The 23,564-nt window shown below is 40.7% G+C and overlaps 1 protein-coding gene across 12 annotated transcripts in view; it reads right to left on the reverse strand.

Moving 5' to 3' along the window:
• The window catches only part of ESRRG (estrogen related receptor gamma), a 581,699-nt gene that overhangs the window by 215,265 nt on the left and 342,870 nt on the right, over nt 1–23,564 (reverse strand). The window lies entirely within an intron of this gene.

Raw genomic sequence — 23,564 nt, forward strand, 5'->3', positions numbered from 1 at the left:
ATTTCCAGAATCAAAGACAGTCTTCTCAATTGTTGGGGGCAGGTGAATGGAGATCTCACCTTTGGGGAGGAATTCAGTTTCTCACAACTACAGAATAGGAAAGAGTGTCCTCGAGACAATCTGAGAGCATGCTGATTTAAATTATTTGTGTAAACATTTCTTTACCTGCTGCTGTCTCTCTACCTATAGATATATGGTACATAGCTTTTCAAAACTGCAGGACAAATTGGCTTTTACACTGTCAGGGGTGGGAGACTGAAAGCTGTAGGGTAAATAGTACCTGAAATCCATCTCAGAGCATATTGACAAAATAAAGACTGCGTTTTTTTGGAGGGTAGGGGGGTGGGGGGGTGGGGGTAGGGAGAGTAGCACACAACAGTGCCACCCAAAGTGTTCTTAGCCATATACTTATTTCAATACAAGCTTACAAACTAGAAGACATATACAAATATATACAATTTTACCTAAAATATCAGCCTTCTAATAAAATACAGTTTACATATTTGTTCCTATACATAACACACCCTGAATGCTTTAAAAAATCAGCTCAGAAATATTTTGGAAACCATCACACAGTCTGATCATCATAAGGACTAGCTCCAAACAGATAATTACAAAACTAAGAGTTCTCAATGAAAAGTGTCTTTTTAAGAAAATATAAGAGAAGGGTGTTTTTCCTCCAATAGTAGATAGCATGTTTTCAGTTTCCATATAACGAGAGTTTTCTTAGGTGCTATTTTAAAATACGGGCTTTTTTATACTACCAATGTATTTGGAATAAATACCAGCTATTTATGGCAGAGATAACTGCTACCTTATGGAGAGTGGAAGACCCCCCAATTTTGATATAATTCAGGGCTACTGCTTACCAACATTTTGTATCATAAGCCTTACATGTTATAAGTAGTATAGTCTTTGAAATTAAAATAAATTAATTCAGATATCCAGTGTGCGTTAAATTCACTAAATCAAAACTCAACTCTTTTTCTTAATCCTCTCCAATTTTCTAGGTCTTAAAAAAAAAAAAGCACGAAACACTAAAATAGAACAGCCACTTTAAAATTCAGAATATAAAAATGATGTGGTCCCCCCACCGAATAAAGCAATTTTCCTACCATGTATTTAGTCACAGCTAAGATATAGGCCTGATTCCTTTTATTTGTGGTCTAAATACAAGTTTCTAGATGGGAACTCACATAGCAAAAACTGTGCCTGAGAATGCTGCGTAAAAGCAGGTAGTAAAAGCTTAATCACTAGTAGCATTATGCTGTCTATATTGTTAAATGTGAACTCTGCAATTAAGATGTAAATTTGGTTGTGAGTAGTGAATTAAAAGAGCTTTGAGATGTAGAATATCCAAGCATCCTGCAGATACCGAGAGAGAGGAAAAAAAAAAAAAAAGATTGGCCTATTCAGTCTAAAATGAGACATGGAATCATTTTGTAATTAAAAAATAAATGAAAAGGCATTTGAAAAAGAAACATGATTTTTCTAAAATACAATAAAAGAAATATGGAAGCAAATACTGCAGGAGAAAGACAGCTTTTAAAATATCTTTGATTCAGATTACTATCTTGACTTCTGAATAAACTGAAATCCTCTGGGTAATGAATGAATGGGTCCAATTGAACATATTTTAAAAAGATATACGAAAAAAAAAGTTTTCTTATTTTATCCACTTACTTTAAAAAAATTATAAATTATTTAATGGATCAACGCATTCGTATTTTGCACCTGTGCAAAATCCTGTACTGTCGTCATTTTCTTTGCATTATCATGCTATGACAGAACCTTTATTACTCTCTCGAAATGGCTTTTTAAAGACAAGACTTGTCTTCAATTATTTACCAATGGACCTTAAGTCACCACATTTCGTAGGAGTTATCTTGTATTTCCCAGAATTGTCTTCTGCCCTTTGGGTACTTATGTGACCCATTAGGAACCATTTGATTTTGTTAGTATGTATATATATATATATATATATATATATATATATATATATACATATTAACATGTTTAGACTCATATTCATGTGTACATCTTTTTTCTGTGCTCACAGAGATCCACGGACAAGCATACATGGTGGAAACCCCACTGATCTTTCAGTAACCATATTTCATCTATGCAAGATGCAGTGTCTACTGAGCTATCTGCTTTCCGAATGACCAGAAGTGCCCTAGGTTTGCAGAGCTGTATGTTTCCCCCTTGGGATCAGTGTGTCTGTCGCCTCTACAAGTCCAGGACCTAAGATTACACCTGCTGTCTTGAATCCAGTTTAACCAATTTAAAATTACAAATGATATCTATGGCACTAAACTGGCAAGACAGCTTCCAGAATATTTTCTAAAGACATCACTTAGTCATTTCAAGAATCTCCCCTAGTCACAGCGTTTTCTCATCTTGAAGAAGGAAAGAGTGGATAATCACAGGAAATATACACAGCATGAGCAATCTTGGGCATCAACCTGTTAAGAATCCCAACTTAAAGGATTTGGGGGTTGGGGGGAGGAATGCAACAAATAGATAACAACCTAGCATAACACAGCTTGCTAACACTTCACAATCTTACAACAAGGAGTCTACCCAAAGCAGGACACGTGGGAACAAACAAAAGGACCTCTTAGAATTGTTTCACAAAGAATATTAATAAATTAGTTAATATCAGTCTATTAGGCATCAGGCCCTGGGTCCAATCATGGTGTCAATGTATTCTTCAAACAATGCAGTTACAGGTACCCAAACAACCGCATTCTCAGACCTGAACTAACTCAGGGACACCAAGCAGAAAATACACTTCATTTCCATTTGAAACAAGGAATGACAACAAGCAAAATCAAAGTGGAAACAAAAGGTAGATTCCTGGTGTCTATACCAGAAATGCTACTGTATTTTAATCAGTCATTTCCTACGACATTCCACTAATGCATTTTTCTGTTGGGAAAAAGGGATGAGAACCGTTTAGTCTTGCTATAATATCATTATTGCCTATTAACAGCTATTTCTATCTCCCACTGTCCTTTCCTGAACATTAACAGGACTAACCTGAGTTAAGATGTATATTGTTCCTGCCCCATGTTGGGAGCACATTTTGATTTTGTATTGCACAGTTGCCATTTGTTAAATATTTAAAACTCAACGAGGCATCGCAAATTTAGATTTTTTTTCCGAAGTGCCTTGTCATCTACCTTTGCGGACCTTTCCCCCAGATCATAATAAAACCTTTAAAAGGCTGTTTAACTTTTTGAACTCTCTTTCCTGCTGTCTTTCATATAGCATATGTCATGGGATATAACCAATGCTACAAAAGCAAACCAGGGCTGTTGAAACCCCTACCTTTAACACCAAAAGAAAACCCACAATGAACATCCCTGGAAAAAAAAAATGCTTAGAGGACAAGCAGGCAGCCTGAACCCCATACTCCCTTCTGCTCCCTCATGAGCTGTGTGGCCTTGAGCTGGTCACCTCGCTGATCTGTCTCTCGTTTCCTCATCTGGGCCCTGGGGTTTCTTTTATGCTGGAAACCTGCGTAACACACCTTTCCCACTGAGATCACGAGGACGTCTTTCGAAGTCAGTGTGCCTACTTTACCTCCGTATTTCCACCAAACCTCTATCAATTCATCATACCTCATTTTCTGTTGCCTTTCATTTCTAGGGCGCAGGCTTTGATATTTAAATTATTGTCTCGATTGGCAAGAAGCAATCATTTCTACTGAAAATGATCACTCTCACAGAAGAAGCACTCATAAAATCCTTTCTTTTTGACAAACCTCTTGTCCTGCAAATCCATCCCATTCCCAGATTACTGAGTCCATTAAAAAAAAAAAAAAAGCCCATTCGCTGGGGGGCAATTGCATCACCTCAGTAACACCAAACTGTTTCCCAGTGTGTTTGTGAAAGAATGTGTGTGTGTCTGTGTGTGGGGGGTGGGCGGTGGGGGGTAACAGTCAAAGGAATACAGAGAAACTAATAGAGGCAACCCAGTTTCTGCTTAATTAATTCAGGATTATTTCACTTTCATTTTGTCAAGCTAATCATATACATGGTAAAATGTCAGTAAAAATTAAATTATAAACTACAGTAGCTCCAATGGGAAACCTGACTTCAGCTAGGCTGTATTTCCAACATACTCACCACGGTAAAACACCCAATGCATTTTATAGTATCCTACAAGCTTTCTGTGATCTGCATGGCATGTATTTACAGAGCAATCGTTAACATTTTGAGATTACACATTAATAAATGAGTTGCAGTTATAGTCTTTCCTGAATGTTAAGCACCATGAGCTAAATGCAGAAAACATTCAAGGTCAGTGTCCCGTTTTAGACCTTTTCAGGCAGCTGTAATATTATGATAATCACGCTTAAAATATTCCTATAGAAAGAGTAAATTAGCCTTTTCACTTGAAAGATGATTATGATAAACAATAAACCTAAGAGAGGACAAAATCCCTATATTTAAAAGCCATAAATTGTTGACTCAATCATGTGTGTGATAGTCTTGTCCAAAATAAAGGGTGGCTTCGCTCTGAGGGGAAGGTGGGGGGAGTAGTGGAGAGAGGAGGAGGAGGAAATGACACAAATATGACAGATTTCAGAATACGCAATACTGACTTTGATACAAGTGAAATGATCAAAATTATCCACATTAACCATCCTATTCAACATACATTTGAAGCAAAAAACGTATGCCCACAAAACATCAAAAAGCACAACATAGTTTTGTCCTGATGTATATGAATGGTCGACACTATTTGAAAGTTCTTTTCCTATTGCTTCCTTTAACCTTTGGGCCCAAATTTTCAAAGGATTGGTAAAGAAAAAAGTGAGATATTTGGCATCTGGTGTCCATATAAACAGGCTTAAAGAGATTATTGCCGTTTTTTGATGTTAGAACTCTCTGACTCACTTCAAAGGTACCTTTTCATAAATGAATACAGTTGATAAAAATCTACTTCCCTCAACCAAGGGGAATTAATAGGAGGTGTGTGTTTGTCGTGCCTGGCAGTAGTCAGGAGACAGTAGACGGTCTTACAGGAAAGGGATAATAGCCTATTATGGAGTCATGCCTTAGGCTCAGATTCCAATTCTGGGGAATGAAGCTTTGGAATGGAGTCACCACCCATTCAAGTCTCAGTGTCCCCTCTATTAAATGGGAATAACCATCATAGCAATCCTGTAAAATTGTTACAGGGATTGAGTGAAGCCATGTGAGCACAGTCTGGTCCTAGGTGAGGGGACTACATGACCCGGTGAGCCAAAGACGTTCTGGCTTATGGCAGTTTTCCTACTCTAATAATTTACAGTGTTTCTTCCATATGCGCCTGTTTGGAGAATACATTGTACTGCATCTTACACAGAGTCAGCCTGCTGTCAGTGTTAGCCATAATATATTTAAATCTCATTAAATGAAAGAGGAGCCATAAGAAAATGGTGCCGTCCATGCATTAGGCCTTCGTCTTGGACTAGGAGAGCTCAAGGGACTTCGTACAGAAAGGAGGATGGAGTGCAACTACTTCCCCAGTGAAAATGCCCAAAACGTTGACCATAACACGATGTGAACTGCTTGCTAGCACACTGCCACATAGGCACTGGCTCAATGTAAAGACAGAGGAAACAATGAAAGATGTCCCCCCGAAAGCGGCCATCGGGTTTTGTGCATGAGTGTGGGGACGACAGGCTTGGCGGAAGTGAATCAATTCTGCCGACCGTCCAGAGCTTTCGACCGTACGTTGTCGACCAGAAAGAAGGGGAGAGACAAGGTGCTCCCGCTCCTTTTCCCTTCCCTTAAGACACTTCTAACACATCCCTCCACCTGCCCGTTCAGCCAAGAACGTTATTGATTTTATTACTATCCCAAGCACAAGCTCCTTCACCCAGGAGCTCCTTTGATCAGATATCCCAACGGCTTAATTTCTTCTAAAGGCTCTGCTGTTGTCACATGGAATGACCCCTACGTATACTATGGCAGTACAGAAAGTCTGGGCGACATGGCCCACAGGCAGGAAAAGACCGCGGGGAATGAAAGCCCAACCCGCTTACCTTACAGGTGAGGAAAACAAGGCTCAGAGTGGTTAAGAGCCTGAACCCCAAGTGACACACCCGGGTAGCACAAAAACTCCTATTAGAAAATGCTGAATTTCTCTGCTTTCCAGGGCTTACTCAGGAACAAGTGAAGAATGTTAATCTCGCAATGGTTGACAATGTACCAGTGCGTTGAACACCAGCTGAGAGCAGAGCCCTCCCAGGACAAAGGTCCCAAGTCGGAGCCAAAGACTAGCTGATCTCAAGAGATTCATACCCAAGTGTATCCTAAATTGCCCTCTGCCTTCTCCAAAAGCTTAGGAAGATAAAAAGAGTCACCTATTAAAAGAGAAGTGAGGACGAATTAGAGACAAATTCTCTCTCTTTTCCCCAGCTACTTAGCTGCCCTTTTCTAAGCACATGTTGACTATCACTCCTTTGAAGGATCCTTTTACTAAATGGCCACTCCTTTTCCTACCCTAATCCCTACCCCGCTGTGATCTGGGGAGCCACACCAGATCTGACAGTGTCTCCAGAGCCAGGAAGGGAACTTGGTAACTTTCCCTGTCAGTGCTTTAGGAACACAGTGCTTATGTGATGGATGAGAGAAGGAATGAATTAACTAATGGCAAATGTTATTACTCAGTTTATTATTATTTGGGCTGCCAAATTTAAAGATTATAATTCAGTTGGATTATTAGAGTAATATAGGGAAAGTTGAAAAGTAAAATGATTAAAGGAAAAATAGAAGTACATGGAAAGGAGGAAGATTGGTAGAAAAAGGCAAAAGAGATGAAAGAATGAAAGGCCCAGATCTGCTGTATCTCAGTCCCCTAGCACTTCACTTCTGCTTCCTCTTATTTATTTATTCCACTGAATACTGAATACTTTCAGAAGGGCGGTGGGTTTCTCCTCTTATGGGAGAGGAAGAAGGGAATGAATGAATCAGCAGAAAGAGACAAAAGACTTATCTTTAGACCACTCTCTGCCTCCCTTTACTGCCTCTAATTCTCTAACCAAGCCCTGTAAATTCTGTCTGGGGGTTTCATTCCAAGAGCAAGACACTGATAAGAACGCGTCACATCAGGGAGCGTCTCCCCCTCCCCCCCACCCTGAAATTTCTAGCAAACCACACTTTGATTGCAAAAAAGAGTGAGGCCAAGAATTTCTTTCTCATTCCCCTGGTAAATTAAAATAACAGGAATGGTGATTGGGGAGGGGAGTACCAGGATGACCATACTAGACACTGAAACCCTGAGGGCTCTTACCTCACCTGTAGATTGTCACGAAATGCACAGCTATTTGTATCACAAACTTTATCCATCAAACCTTGTGTTACAAAAAAGCAAATTCATATAAAGACCCCCTTTTTTTTTCTAGAGTTAAGTGACCACTTGCATTCAAAAATTAAGTAAATCAAAGACAATTTTCATTAGTGAGAAAAAGCGGATTCATTCACCCTTCAATAAATGAGAACTCTAAACAAGGAAGTAAAATTTAACAAAGGTATAACATTTTTCAAACTTTAAATTTTTAAAATACTGCCAGGTAGAAAAAAACCATAGCTGTTTAGATAATTTTTAAATTGTAATTAGTTAAGTAGAACATCTACAATTTTTGCTATAATTTTTAACATTAACAAAGCAGTTTGGCACACATATCTTTAGTTCCTCACAATAGCCCTGCAGGGCAGGTAGAAGCTATATTATTACTGCTCCCTTTTTACAGGTGATAAAACTGAGGTCCAAAGAGTTCGATGACTCAAAGGCCTTAGCTTGTTATGCTGCAAAGTCAGGACCTGAATTTCTTGTTTTCTTAAATTCCCCATCTCAAGCTGTTTCCTATCAACCTTTTTGAATCCTCTTAAAAAGACACACAAGGGATACAGAAAAGCCTTTCACCAGTCTGCATCTTGTTTTGCTTTAGGAAAGTGAAATAAAGTTGTTCTTTATAAGTACACACCCTATATTCTTCCTTTCTTCTTGAGGAAATGCTCAACTTTGGGATGCTTGCTCTGTACCAGACCCTGTTGGGAGTTTTCCGGGATAAACACATACAAGTGTTTATATACCAAAAGGAAACCTGAGGTCTCAATTTCCCTTCTCTCTCTCTGATTTCACTCAGAAATGTTTGGCTTAGCTTCCCATTGATTCGTTTCTGTCCCCCAAGTTTCACAGCACTGTAACCATTGTCTAATTCTCAAATAGCGAAACCAAAGAAAAAAGAGACCTAAGGAGGCACAAAACCATTCTTCATTAGAACAGAGGCAGCAGCAATTTTTAAAAATTTAATTTAAAAATCACCAGATTTGCCTGGAATTTTTCCAAGGTTTCTTCATTAATAAAAAAAGAACTATGATTGACTCATATAATGTAATAGCTCTATAAACCTCAGGGTTCTCTTTAGAACTATGTGATGCTGTCTCTCTAATCTTTCCAGAATGCTGTAGAAGGGGACTGCATTGCATAGGGCCAGGTGCTCCTGGTTTGGGTGTATTATTGCTAAGGAAATCTTGGAAGGAAACATGGCCACAATTTGTTTTCTCTATTAGCAACGATGATTAAATGAGACAATATTAGCTTTAATGGGCTCTTTCTGTGGTTAGAGCTTTCCAGTTTGGCCCCACCAATGGCCTCATTCCCATCGATTGAGCAGTGAGTCCTGTTCAATTATTCAATCCCTATCAATATTTTGAGATGTAGGGAGTGTACATGTAAACATTTTGTTTATTTTTACCAGAGTTAATTCATGGGCTCTTACTGGGGGGAGAGAGTTACGTTTTATAAATAAATCATGTAGTATTGCAAAGAAAGTGCTCCTTTGCTTGTAATTCTGGCTTTCATTTAGTCAGCTACAATGTTTAACAACACAATCCACAGGGTAGAAAGAACTTCCTTCCAGGGCTTCCAGGCTAGCTGAACCGTCTCCGCTTCTGTGAGCCTCCTCCAGGGGGCCCCAGGTGGATCAATAGCTGGCTTTCTCTCCTGTGTCCCATAATGCTTTGCACTAATGGGCTTGTATCAAGGTAGGATGCACCATGTCTCTATGCTCTCCATTTAGTAAGCATCTTGATGGCCTTTAATCATCTCTGCTGTGCCTAGTACTGTAGTCTGGACATTGTAGGCTCTCGATAAATATTTGCCCAAGAAATTACTGATTTTGGCAAAAATTGTCACATTCACGCTGTCTGCTATTTTTGTAAACGAGCTTCAATGTTTCTCTGAAGAAATCCTATCAGGGCTTTAATGGGGATCATATATTTACTCTTTCATAATTACTCACTAAATGAAACTTTTGACTTAGGAGGAAAAGGAATTGTTACTATTGAATTCCGATCCCCTAATCCAGTGGATAAGAAGAAAACATTGACTTCAGTTATTCACTATTCATTTTGTTGCACAGTGATGGCAAAACCGGGCCCTCTTCCCACCCTGCCATCTGTGAGAGAACCTCTAGAACAATTGTTTATGAGTTCTGAATATGTAAAATCCTACTCATAAATGAGTCTATATCCTGAGTGGCCTCAGTCAACTGAATGATTGATTCAAACATCTTGATTTTCTGGGTCACGATACTCATCTCTTCCTGAGAGAGAACAGGAAGAAAAACTCCCAAGTGGCATTTCCTACAGCATGAATGAGTACCCTTTCTACGCTGTACAATTCATCCACAATCTGATGTTTCTCAAGAGTTGAAGAGCATGTTAACGCCAATATTTATCCCCCCAAGTTAAAGTCAGCCAAGCTGGATTTGAGGGTAGGGTGAAAAAGAACATCTCTGAAGTTGCCCCATCTCGTCCAGAAAAGGGAGATGTGGTAGAAAGAACACACGAGGAGCAGCGGTTCTTCTCGGTCATCTGTGACCTTGTGACCTTGGCTTGGCATTTCATCTCACTGGGCTACAGTGAAGAATGGGATTGGACCAATGCAGTGGTTCTCTGAGTGTGGATCCCAGACTAGCTGGATCTGTAGCAACTGGTTAGAAATGTACACTCTTGGGCGGCACCCCAGACCTACTGAATCAGAAACCTTCAGGAGCTGGAGTCAAGCATTCTGCGTTTCAACAGACCCTCAAGGTGACTCTGATGCATGCCAACGTGTTAGAACCGCTGGGCTAGAGGATCATTGATCATTTTTTTTTGCTCTAAAATTCTAGTTTCATCATCAGGAACAGACAGAGCTTCTATTATAACATGGAGCTCGGAATTCATGTTGCTATTCACTTATTGTTTTTGTTTTTTTTTAACTTTCTGTTGCAATGTGTTGAGTCTTAGGAATAAAGCTGCACAATAACAAAAATTAAACATAAATGACTAAATAAACTGCTGTTGACTGGTGGGGCCAATTCAGGCAGGAATGTGGCTCTCGAATGTTTCGAAAACTCTAAATTTGGTGGTTGTTTTTTTGTTTTTTTTCCAGATAGCGTATGCTCACTTTTTTCACTCAGCTGTTCATACTTTAAGATCTGAAGTAAAAACCTTAAAATTGTGAGAGACTGCTCTGGTGGCCAGAATTGCTGCGGAGTGGCTCACTTCCTGTTTTGAGCCTGGCTTCTGCCATTTGTTAGCTGGTGGCTGGTGGATTGGTCTTTGGGTCTCAGTTTCCCCATGTTAACATGGTGATGACTTTAACCTCATATTGTTGTGAAGAGGATTACATCAAATGGTCCCATATCAGTGGTTTCAACATTTGAAACATTCTGATCCCCAGGCCACACTTTAGCCAATTAATTTATAACCTTTGGCATCAGGATTTTGAAAATCTCCCCAGGCGAATGCAATAAGCTATCAAAGTTGAGATTTCAGAACTACTGGCGAATGGCTTAGCACAGGACCTGGGATCATTATTTTACCATCATTGAGTCGAATAAAGTGTAAGTAAAACCACAAACTGGGAGACTGGACAACCTAGTTTCCATCCCGGTTCTTCAGCTTGTTGGCCGTGTGATCTTGGGCAAGTACCTGAATTGTTTTGTCCCTGTGTTATCGTTTGTTAAGAAAAAAAAATTAACAAGAGGGAAGAGCGGATGAAAAAAAAAACTACCTGTCCTGTTTACTTCACAAGGCTGTTGTGAAAACAAATGAGGTCACGCGGCTCCGAGCCCATTGTGAATTATGCAAATGTAAGGAGAGAGCATGCTTCCCTACAGCCCACTAACCTGTAAGAAATGCCAGCAGCCCCAGTTCCAGGTTAGGTCACTACATTCAAGTGACTTCTCAACTCTCACTAGGCCTGCCAATGAGACAAAAAAGGTGAGCTAAGCATGGGGACGTGGCTTCCGGTAAACTGAAATCCAAGTGTGGGCCTCAGCTTTGTGTGATAGAATGCCAAGGGCCCAAATCGTCACGGGTCCATCAGTTTATGAAATTTTAAGGAAAATACATGCAATGTTGCGAAGCCCCTAGGAGAAGAAAGTGACCCCCAAAGTGCTGACCGCTGAGATGTGGAGGCCAAAGTCAGTGTGTCCTAACACTGTGCTTCTGAGTTAAAAGAGATGTGAGAAGGTTCAACAAAATAGTAATGTGGTGGCATAAACAATACAATCAGTTGCTTTTCCTCTTCTTCCATCTAGTCTTAGGCCTTGGTTTCATAACGAATGGGAATGATTTTTCTAACTGATAATAATAGTGGGGGGTTGGGGGGAAGTAGAATGAGTGGGGCGAAGTACTGAATGGAGACGCCAGATGCCAGACCTGAGAGGTAACAAATGGCTCGCGTATACATAGAAAATGCTAGAACTTTCAAACTTCTGGAAGGCTCCTGAATGGTCCTCTCTGTTTTTCTCTGTTCTGTCTACTTAGCAAAACCTCACTTACTCTTCATGCTTAGTCCACTCTGGGGGGTCAGAGGAGGCTTGTATGGAGGGCCCAGCATCCCTCTGGCAACTCCACTAACGAAATGCTGTTGACATTTTCCTCCTATTTGTCTGACTCCCCCTTAACTATAAGCTTCTGGAGAATAAAACTGCGTCCTGCTCAACTTTATGAATAATCCCAGCTCTTAGGACAAGTGCACAAAAGATGATCTCTAAAAGACTCATTAAACTGAACTTAAAAGCCGTCTGGCTGCGGTGACTCAGCAAGGATTCCTAAAGAGGCAAGAAGAAGATGCCACCCATTCACAGCTCTATGTTTTGCTAATAACACTTAGCGAAGAAGGTTCCTGTTCATCACTGTCTTCGGTTATCTTTCGGACTTTCTACTTGAGGTTAAGTGAGAGAGCTGCCGAGGGCTCTCACCCAGTGGATAGAGCTGGTAGGCTCCTTGAAATGCTAGTGTTTCATTCTCTGGGGACTGGTACAGCATCCACACCAGTGGTTCTCAAAGTGAAACATCGCTGTTACCTGGAAAGGGTTCCTGTAAATTATCTGGCCCCACCTGCAGCAACCCTGAGGGCAGAGCCCAACAATCTGTTTTATCACATCTTCCAGATGATCTTAACTCATGCTCCATTCTGAGACCCACTGGTCCACATGGAAGGATTTAGAAGAATGGAAAAAAACAACCTCCATGTTTGACCTCTTTTCAAAGTCATTTCCCTAATTCAGCTCTTCTATATGGGCCGTGGGACCCCAAGCTCTGATGAGCGAGGGTTTCAGAACACACCAAGACACATCTAAATGTACAATTCCCACCTCTGGCACCTCAGGAGAATGAGTTTTAAGGCAAATCTGACCAACCTGTCTCTTTTCTAGAGTCTATCCAGCCAGATGCCTTCATTCTATTTTCCCTGCAAATGGCCTCGTACATGTGACACGGACCCGTCTCCAGTCCTGAGTCTGACTCCTGACCCCCTGAATGTTAGCCTCCTTCCTGCTAAAGACCAACTTTTGAATCATGGAGTTGCTTTATTCTATGCTTAATAGGCCTGACCTGTGCAATATTTTTTTTTTATCTGGTGACGGTCAGATCTCTGAATTCTCTATTTTGAATGAATACCGATTTTGTGACATGAAGTCTGTGACAGAATAAAATGCAAACAACGAAAAGGCTAAATCAGTTTACGAAAAAGAATCTATTTGTCAAACAGCGTGGAGATGTTCCCCATTTAGTCTGGGCCGTTCATGCAGCTCTTGATAAGGCAGTTAGAAGCGTGGCTGTTCTCCGAAGGAAAAATAAAGGCAAGCATACCGCAGATACAGTCTCCTTTCAAAAGTCTTTGTTGTAACTTGTAGCTAATTAAATGCCCTTACATAAGAGACCTCCACATGCAGCTAAACCCGAGCATTTCTTTTTTTTTTCTACCAGGAAAGAGAGCAAACCTAGCTTCCCACACACATCCCAGTCCCTATATTACATTTACATTTCTATACAGCTTCATCAGCCTGACCAAAAAAGCACAAGGGGAGGCCTTTTTTGTTCAGTTTTGGACGAGCAAGATTTCTAAGCTCTGCAAAGGAACCTGCTTACCATAAAAAAAAAAAAAAAAGGACCAAGAAAAAAATAGCAATCCTGACTTAGACGCTATGGAAAAAGAACTCTTTTCACAGACCTTTCTATATAACCAACAGCGTAATTAAAAAATTATCTAGAACTTAAAGGACGCACATTTTTATTTGTACCAATTTGCTCACTCCCAGAGTTCATTTGCAAGCAGAGGTATTCTGTATTAAACGTGACATTTTCTTTTGGAGTAGTTATGAACTTATGATGTCACGATTATCAATATGGGATTGTATATATATATCGATACTGATATTCTATTGTTTTTCCACCTTCTGAATTTAACTATATCATTGGGCAGAATTTGAAGTGTTAATTTTCAGTTGACAATATAACAATATAACACAGTATAATTGGCACTGTGTTATCACAGTCCCTAACCTGTGTCTTCTCTCATCTTTCACCACCCATATGGGAAGATGGTCCAACATAATGCAACTGCATTGGATAATAAAACAGAACACTGTCTAAACAGAGGAGCCATTACTAGAGAATTAAACGCTCTTTGGGCTCAGGGTAATTTATATAATTATTCCTTTATGCCTGTTTACAACCCTATGTCACTACACACGTGGCTCCCTCAGGCTAAAATACCATCCCCAACACACCTGCACACATACCGATTTTTTACCTGGAAACTCAGGAAGACTAACTCCTCCCTGGAGGTATTTCTTATCATGCCATCATTTTGTGTTCTCATATCAGTTTGTACCAGATTTTCTTTCTCCCAGGAAACAGCAAGCTCCTCGAAGGCAGGAATCCTGTCTTATTCATCTCAAATGCTTGGAATGCAACCCAACGACCTGACAGAGAGTGTGTTCAATAACTGTCCAGTGAATGAATGAATGAACGAATACAAGCATAACAGGGGACCTGCCTTCTGAGCTTTGAATTGTAACTTATGAGAGAAATTAACTAACAGTCATCAACAAATACCACACTTTTGCATAGAAGCGCTTGGAATACGTTTGAAGTTGCTGAGAACCATTGGTTCTAACTTTGTCAGCTCCATGGTCTCAGAGTCCAATTCCAACGGCCAGAATCTCCTAAGCAGTGATTTAACTGGTCTCACTCCCTGCATTTTCCTGCTTCTTTCTAATCCATTTCATATGCTGTTCAAGCCCTTGACTCCATATTTTCCATGTCTACAGGACAAAAATCAAGATTTTTGTAACCTGAAATTCAAGTCTGTTCACAATCTGACCTAAATCTTTCTTAGCATATTTTTCACAATTCTGCTTCAAGCAACCTAAGTATAACAATCTCCACGTAACTTAAATATACTGAAATACATTCCAATTTCCAGGATTTGGGTCCAACTATTCCCCATATCATATATTGAAAATCTACCCATTTTTAATGCTCTTCATACATGCAATGTGTCTTTACAAAGAAGGTTAGAGCTTAAAGAAATGACACGGCCAATTCTCCTTGGGAGAGGAGAGAAAGCAAGTAGACTTTCTGAGCTAAGTCTTAGAAGATGGTTGCAGGAGGAAGAATTCGAGGTAAGTCAAACAATCTTTAATGACAGAAGAGAAGTGCTTGGTCACATTTTTTCAATGGACTGTAAGTTCCTTGAGGACAGACGCTTCCTGGTTCATCTTAATAGTCCCAGTAGTATCTATCAGAGTGCTGGTTTACCACAGTTGACCAACAGATATTTCTTTAATGAATCTTTATCCGTTCCTGTACTAACTTACTCCAAATCTTTAATATGGTATCTTCCATAGAGTAGGTATTCAGCAAACACCAGTTAATGAATGATTTCTTAATCTTTTAGTTCTTTGAAAAATGCAAAAGTAGGGGAGAGAGACAGAGTGAATGAAATTTCAGGTCCTAGAAAAAAAGTTCATGGTTATGAACACACAATAATCATATTTTGTTTACACATCAAAACTGAACTGTAAATAAAAATTAGTCAAAATGTTGTATCCATATCGCCCTCTGGTGTTGGACTCTCTCAGACCCAGAACACCTCTAAGTTAAGGGTTTAGGGAGATTTTGCCTCAAAAAAAAAGGAGGGTTCTACCTTTCCTGGAAAATGAGTGTCACATTGGACGGGCAGTGTCATGTCTATCAACTTTGCTTCAGTGTTCAAAGATTGAATTCGTAACTCCAAGGTATTGAGCCTCCAGTGTATTTGTTCAACGGAGTGAATTGCTCGTTTTGTCAATGTCACAGCCTCGCCATGAGAGTCATTAGCAACCAATGGAATGAGGCTGAGAGCTGTATGACAGTCCTTTGTATAAAAGGTGTGCCTTAAAACACAACACGAGATGACTTTGCACCAACAGCACACAATGAAAGTCTATCCCATTGCCAAATTTGCTAAGTATGAGAAAGGCCGTTGAGTAGAAAACCAAAGTCACAACACAGGCACAATCTATTCATTGGCTATTAGAGGAAGAAGAGTGAGCCAAGGTGCCTGAAACAGAACAATAAGCCATCCTCAAAGTGACTTTCAGTATCATGGAGAGAACCCCGGAATAATTATCTCAGTAATAAAACCGTTTGGCTATGGCACAGAATTCAGCAACTCTGGTGCCTTATTAAAACCATCAAGTCTTCAGGGTAATTTAATTTGGAGAGCTGTTGTAAGTTTTCTAAAACGCTAAGAGCATATTTGAAGGAAGTCTGAGTCCCAGGAACATAAACTAGAAACAAATCTCAGCATGATTCCCTTCAGGGGTTTGCCTAGCCAGCTGTCCACCACTAAGCACTCTCACCAGTGACATCATCAGCATTGTCATCAGCAACAGCGTCATTGTCACGTTCGCCGGCATCTGCACTGTCAGCACTCACAATGCTGCTAATACCGCGAGCTGACCATGTGCCAGGTCTGTGCTCCATAACTTAGCTCACCTGAGCCTCACCGTTAGCTTAATAATATTCCAATATTACTGATTAGGACACTGAGGCTTCATAACTTACTCTAACTTCCGCAGTTCTAGCTGTTAGGAGTGGTTCTAACCCTGTTCACCGGCCCCTTAACCTGTGTCCTTAACCACTTCTTGCCATGACGGACCAGACCTCCCTTTAGCTGTAATTGCTCAGAATACGGTACTCCATGCAGTCGGCTTCTATTTATTGTATTTGCTGCATCCCTCTTTTAATCTAAGGTGCTGAGAGTCAGGTCTGAAAGGGTTAAGTGTTTTAAGAGAACAAAGTTAAGAGATCCATCTGGGGTAGACAAGGAACCAGGAGGGAGTAAAGAATGTATTATCGGCTTGAGTCCCTTTTACTTGGTGTCTGAACAAATGGCAATAAAAAAGGAGTGCCAAACTTCAGGGAATCCAGTCAACTTATTTATTTATACTACATTTGGCAAGCGCTTATCACATTGTTGTTAGCACCGCACTAGGCGCTAAACAAAATATTTACACACAAGAGAAATGCAAGCCCATCTCCTTTTCCTTAGAAAGTAAACATCAACCGTATAATATTCAGAGAGTAACTCCTCTGAAGTTTTAATCAAATCTTTGATCTCATCTGAGTCTAGTCCTACACACACACACATACACACACCCCTCTCAACACACTCTAGAAAGCAAAGGTTCAACAATATCAGAAACCCACAGATTGGAGTCCAAGACTTCTAAAACGCATGTACCAATCCAAAAAGAAAAACTGGGTTTCAGACATACACACATATAGGACTCATAGAGGTTATTTCCACATCTCACCATCTTTATTCCTGGCAACACATGCTGTGTTACCTGAGTCGTCTCTTTTTGGCTACAAATGTGTCCCATGTTCCATCTGTTCTTCTAGCACTATCGCTGGCCTACTGCCACCAGCACGACACCAGCCTTCATGATGTCACTGGACTCGGCTTTCTCTAGCCCCCATGTGTGTCACTCTCCAGGTGAGATCAGGCGAGTTTATTTTTCTTTCGTGCCCTGAGCAGGTTTTAATTTGGGTCCCACACTAGCTAACGCCCATGTTTTCTGCTCTATTTATCAAAGCTTGCAGCCTACTTTGCTGGGGTCAGAAAGAGTCTCCTGTTCCTCAAGAAATCATTGGCGGAGCCATCAGAGGAAGAGGACTCAATTCAGCACAGGGCCTTCATTTTCCTTTTATAACCAGATTGTCATTTAGAGGTGGGTCTATTAACGTTACTTGTCTCTGAATTTTCCTATCTTCGTTCGAATGTTGCTTTTCCTTCTTTCATTTATTTAAGAAATATTTACGCAGGACCTGCTCGAGTCCAGATACGGCTTGGCACAGGAATATGTACTCTCTTGAGTTGAAGGCTGGGGTTTTCCCCCAACTTTCCCTTCGTCCAGTGTCTCACTGCATATGGTCACGCTGGCTGGGCAGTCTACACTGGTTATGAGGTTGCTAGGTTTCCAAATCAGCTCTGTCTCTTATTAGGGGCTTGTCCTTGGGAAAGTTACTTAACCTCTCTGTACTTAACGTCTTCATCTGGAAAGGGCATACTCCATCAAGGGTGGCTATTATTTTTTTAATTGTATTACGGTGATTTATGTTTATAGTGCAGTCTTCCTGATAGGGCAATTACCTGTGTATTAAACTCGTTCTGTAAATTATAAAGTAGCCTACGAATATAAGATGGTGTTATTATTTAATATAAGGTTTAATATAGCTTTCATGTAGAGTTGGTGACTAAGAAAGATGGAAAACATTTGTTGAGCACCTACTATGTCATAAAATGGCCTCATAACATCTATGTAGATGTTATGTAGATACATACATACATATATGTAGATGTTGTGAGGCCATTTTATGAAGAAATGAAGAGAAGGAAATAACGCTCAGAAATTAAACCAAGAAAACTGAGCCCGTAAGTGACAGAAGCAGGGTATTATTATCCCAGGAATTTCTGTCGCCAGAGGCTACACTCTTGCTGCTATGACATATGTTTTTTCGGGATGAGAGGAATATATGACAGGCCCAGAATAGGCTAAAGAAAAGAAAAATAATACCAAACTGGTAAAACACTGATCCTGACTGGAAAAATGCTCCAATAGGCAAAATATTAATTTCATGTGTACAGTGTTTTATATCCCAGTCTGGTATCCAAATCATTGCAAATGGCTGAAGTATCAGAGCCAACTTTTAAAACAATTGTTTGCTTGGAGTTCTTAATTTTTATAGCATTTTTTTCTTTTTCTTGCCTGATGAGAGAACAAGAACTCTACCAAATTTGAAAATGCAGACAGATTTATTAATGTTTAAAGATATCACTTGGAACATGATACCATTTCTTCATATTCTGTAGCTGACAATTGGCCTGTGTAAGTAAACTGGTAAAATTCCAATGAAAAAATAAAACTTGCTGTTGATTCTTCACCCCCACCTTGGAGAGCTTAGGGAGTTCCCAAGTGCTAAATAAACAAAAATCTGTCCCTAATTCCAAAAGTTGTCCACTTACCAAATAAATAAATTGTGTGTGTGTACTTGTTCCCATGTGCATGTGAGCATGCACACACACACGCATGCATGCACACACACACCCCATTCCGCTTTGTTTTGTGTCATACCTGTTTGTATAAAATTCTGAACTTTCTCCTTAAAACAGCCTAATTTAACTTTTTTTTTCAACATATTCAAAAGGCCGTGGATTATCAGCCGTAATTATCAGTGTGATTTAGCAAAGGAACTTCACCTAAGAACCCATAAAACCAGCTGCATGGAATTGATAAATTTTATAAGCGTCATGTTCCATTTTATTCACGTCTAGCACAAACATATGACTTTAAAGCTGCCGAAATCCTTGTTCACACACAATCTCATTTAGTCCTTGTACCTACTTGGGAGACAAACAGTGTTCATTTTCCCGTTTTATAGATTCTGATACAAACATGCTGAGAGGTTATTGAAATTGCCGTGGAACAGATCAACCCATAAGTGGCAGAGACAAACTCTAAAGTAACGTGACCCCATTCCACCAGGCTTCCTCTGTCTGCTCTAGCCCCGCCTTCACTCTTCCACCGCCCTCTGTGACAACGCCACGTGATGAAAATAATGGCAATGTTAATATACCTGTTGTCCTGGGGCTGGGTCCTCACAAGATCATTCATACAGCTCAGTTCCTTTGCATACTTCCTTTATATCATCACAAGGATGTAAGGAAATGGCTGGGTCCCTTTCCCAGCTCCCACCCCACCCCCACCAGCAGTTTCTCTGTGTGTCTCCAGGTATCCCTGGTACAGGAATGTAGAAGAACTGGATACCTGGGGCATTTCCTCCTATACTAGGTATTATGATTTTGTCCGACAATTTGTAGACATTTAATATCAAAATGTCTCTGTAGTGGCGCTCCCAATTCTGGTTCTACCATTAACAACTTGTGTGACTTTGGGCAAATTGTTTGATCGCCTTCAGCCGCAATTTACTGATGTTACAGTGAGAGAAATGGACCAAGTCACACAGAGTCTATTCAAACCGCCAAATATTATTAATCTGTAAAAATGGTATTTGGTGTAAGTCAAAGAACACCAGTGCTTATGAGGCCCCCAAACATGATTAATGAGTGGTGGCCAATAAAAGTTCACCCTCATTTCGTGTACACTGTCGCTTAATCCCTCAACCCCATTTCGCTTCTGTTTCTTGCAACTGACCTACGAGGAGGTGTGTATAAACAGTGGTTCTCTGATAGCGGTAACATGCACTTCAAATGATGAATATTACTAAAATAGAGTCGTTACTCTTGAAATAAAAACACTTAAAAAATAAAAAATAAAAACTTAAAAATGTGTGTGTTCTGATAGGACTATATTGGGATGTAATGACAGATTTACAAATATAGGTTAGAAAAGGAGAGGCTTTGTGAAGCAGAGGGTAAAGCTGGAATCTATCAAAACGCAGAGACTCTCAATTCACTTGGAATAATGTGTGTGTGTGTGTGTGTGTGTGTGTATAAATGTAAATATATAAATATGTGTGTGTGTGTGTGTGTGTGTGTGTAACCATCCTTGATCAAGACCTGCTCAGAAGAGGTTATAAGTATTACATTTTTTAACCCATATTAACCAGGCAGCAAAGAAATGGACGCTCTGTGATACCAGAACTACCAGAATGCCCAACTACTGGACTTAGCGACCTCCTTTTTCATCCAGAGTTAGCAGAATAAAGAAAAACACACAAACCCCCCCCCACCCCCATCAACTGTTTCCCCAACTGCAAACACTTTCCCAGTAATTTCAAAGAACCAAAAAAATGTGGCCTTGTTTCTCTCTCTTTGTTTTCCTATCAGTACCAAACCAAGAGCCTGAATATGAATGGGACTATTTGCATAGGCTGTTTTCCACCTTCATGCAGATTTGCCCCATTTCTTCTGCAATTTGCTCTATCTAAACACACAGGACCCTCTAAGTTTTCCTCTAATGCATACTCAGGGTCCACATGTAAGTTCGTGAACTTGTCAATTTGCAACTTCTTATTCCTTGTGGGGAGTCCACACTTGTCCCCGCATTTGGGAAGTGGTGGGTTTTGGGAGGGTGCTGTAGGGTCAGCCAATGTTTTAAGGCTCACTGGAATTATATGTGCGTGTTAAGGAAGGTGATCTAGAACATGGAAAATGGAGCAAATCCACGACTGAATGAAGTGGGCCCCACGAACTAGAAATGACCACAAGATATGGCATACGAGTGTGGTCTGCTGGAGGGTACCACATATCCCTACAGAAGAGGACAGAATGGGACAAGGACCCATCCCACGATGTCTATGCTTATGTGGCGGCATTCTTCAGGTGCCTACCTTCAAAACAGGAAGGCAACCAACCCCTGCACTTAATTCTCTCATCCATCCCTTTTAATTCTGAGCAGGTAGGTCTGTGTTCTATACTCCAGCCCATTTTGTATGCGGAGCAGAGGGAGCAGCCACAAGACAGTCTGTTTGCTGGCGACCTGCACCGCTAAGGGGTCCAGATATTTTTTTTTGCACCTTTATGGCACCAGTGAATGATCCATTCACCAGCCCCTGTCGCAAAGTGCCGTTGGGTGACCGGTGGTGTCCTGCACACTCGGGCAAACAGATGCTGCTGTCCAACCTTCTCCATTGTTTGTTGTGTCTCTCAGGGTCCCTAAGACCTTACCGATGGCACCTGTGAAAGCTGCTTCTGCTAAGCTGCCCTGCATTTGTCTGGCTGGGTTTGGATTTCCTGGATCTCTGACGGAATACACAGTGATTTAAAAGCCCCGGGTCTGGCAATCAGCACGCTGGGGTGTATGCTGTGTGTGTCTCTGAAGGAGTACAATGTGTTTTTCAGAGCCCTGAGTGGGGAGTGTCCCGCTCAATCCCAGAGCGGCGGACATGAAAATGGGCCCCCTTGTCGTCAGCTGTTTAACAGCAGCTGTTTAATGTAATTCCCAATGATCTGCTTGAATGAAGTTGTCATTCTTGCAGTGATCTTGAATTCAGTAAAACACATAGCTGAGCAATGTTCATTTTAATGTTATTTTAGTTATAAAAAAAAAGTTTCGAATGCCTGTATTTCCCATGTAGACAACAGATAAAAATCTGTGCTGAGAAAGGCAAATTGTGCAAAGGAGGCTACTAGATACTAATGCCAATATTCTTCTATCAAAATTCGTTCAATGGTGAGGTAGAAATAGAGGTTTACAAAACAAAACTAGGAAGTCCAATGAAGTTCATAGACAAACGTTTCCATTTTTGATCCCGTCTTCATCATTACCACATTGAAATTGCACTTTTCTTCTGAAAAGCCCTTCTTAAGTGAATAAACTCAAATAGGCCAGAAAAAAATATATATTTAATACATTTCATGTTTTAAACATTTCGACAATAGGCAGTGCTCAAATAAACAAAAGTGGCCACAAATTAATCAGGCCACCCCTCCCTAACTCAATCACCCACTTCCTTCCTTCCTTCCTTCCTTCCTTCCTTCCTTCCTTCCCACCTTCCTTCCTTCCTTCCTTCCTTCTTTCCTTCCTTCCTTCCTTCCACCCTCCCTCCCTCTACTGATTATCATCAATCACAGTTTGCAGAGAAGTCCGTTTACCAGGCAAAACGCCCGGCCTGCTCTCAGACAATTCTGCAGGTTTCTTGCGAACAGCAGAGGGCACTGGTGCTTCTATCTGGCAGACACATCACCTCAGACAGTAGAGCCCTCTCCTCTCCTTGTGGCTCGCCTCCCAGCCCGCCTACCTCTGGATCCCACATTCCATTAGCTGTCGGCATTCTCTCTCCCCTAAGAAAGCTGCCTTGATTCTTTCTCTATTAGTCTATATTCGACTCCCAATTTTCAAAGCACAGCTTCAGAAAAGCTCTCATTCGGTAATAGCTTGGGATCTTTTTAAATATCTCCTGGCTTTATGACTCTGAATATCTGTTCTAAAAGTATCACTGCTTTCTTTCTAACCTCATTTGAATAGAATTCATTCAGAGGTTGGGCTACTTTGAGCATGTTGGCTTTAAACAAGAAGCAAGCTCCAGAGGCTATGACCTTTTAATATAAGTCCCAACAGCCTACTGTCCGGTGACACAGCGGCTACCAAATATCACAGATTGATCAACAGACAGACACCAGGCCTCCACCCGCAAAAGAACATACTGTAGATACAGTTCTTTACTAAAAAGAGCTATTTACTTAACAAAACAAAAACACCTCACAGCCATAATGAACTGTTTCCCTTGAAGCAAATGAAATACATCGCCCATTTTCCCGAGGTGCTTCCTGGAAAGAAGAAAAGCATTTCATACGAAACTCCTGAGGAGAGTCCTCCGCCTGTGTTTAACCATTTTGTCACCACAAAAGCTCAAGGCACCTAATCAGATAAGACTCGATCGTCTCACACCGAATGGCTCCTAAGAACATAAAATCCCACTTGGCTGCACCACCTGCTGCCACATCATCTCGCCTTTTGAAATGCTTGCCCACCCTTCTCATTGCTATTCAGAGACACTGATTTATTTCTCACCCTGGAGGTGGGAATTTGGGCATGCCAGATTGAAAATGTACCCAGCACCAAGCAGTGGATGGGTTATTCTTAGTCTCCTTACACGCCGAAGAGAAAAATGGGGCAGTGCCTGTCTCTAAATGAAGCAAAATCCTTTGGAAACTCTGACTTCAGCGACAGCTAGATGAGCAAGGTGCGGTTGTCACATTACAAAAGG

Source organism: Hipposideros armiger, unplaced genomic scaffold (genome assembly GCF_001890085.2).
Source record: "Hipposideros armiger isolate ML-2016 unplaced genomic scaffold, ASM189008v1 scaffold_45, whole genome shotgun sequence".
NCBI lineage: Eukaryota > Metazoa > Chordata > Mammalia > Chiroptera > Hipposideridae > Hipposideros > Hipposideros armiger.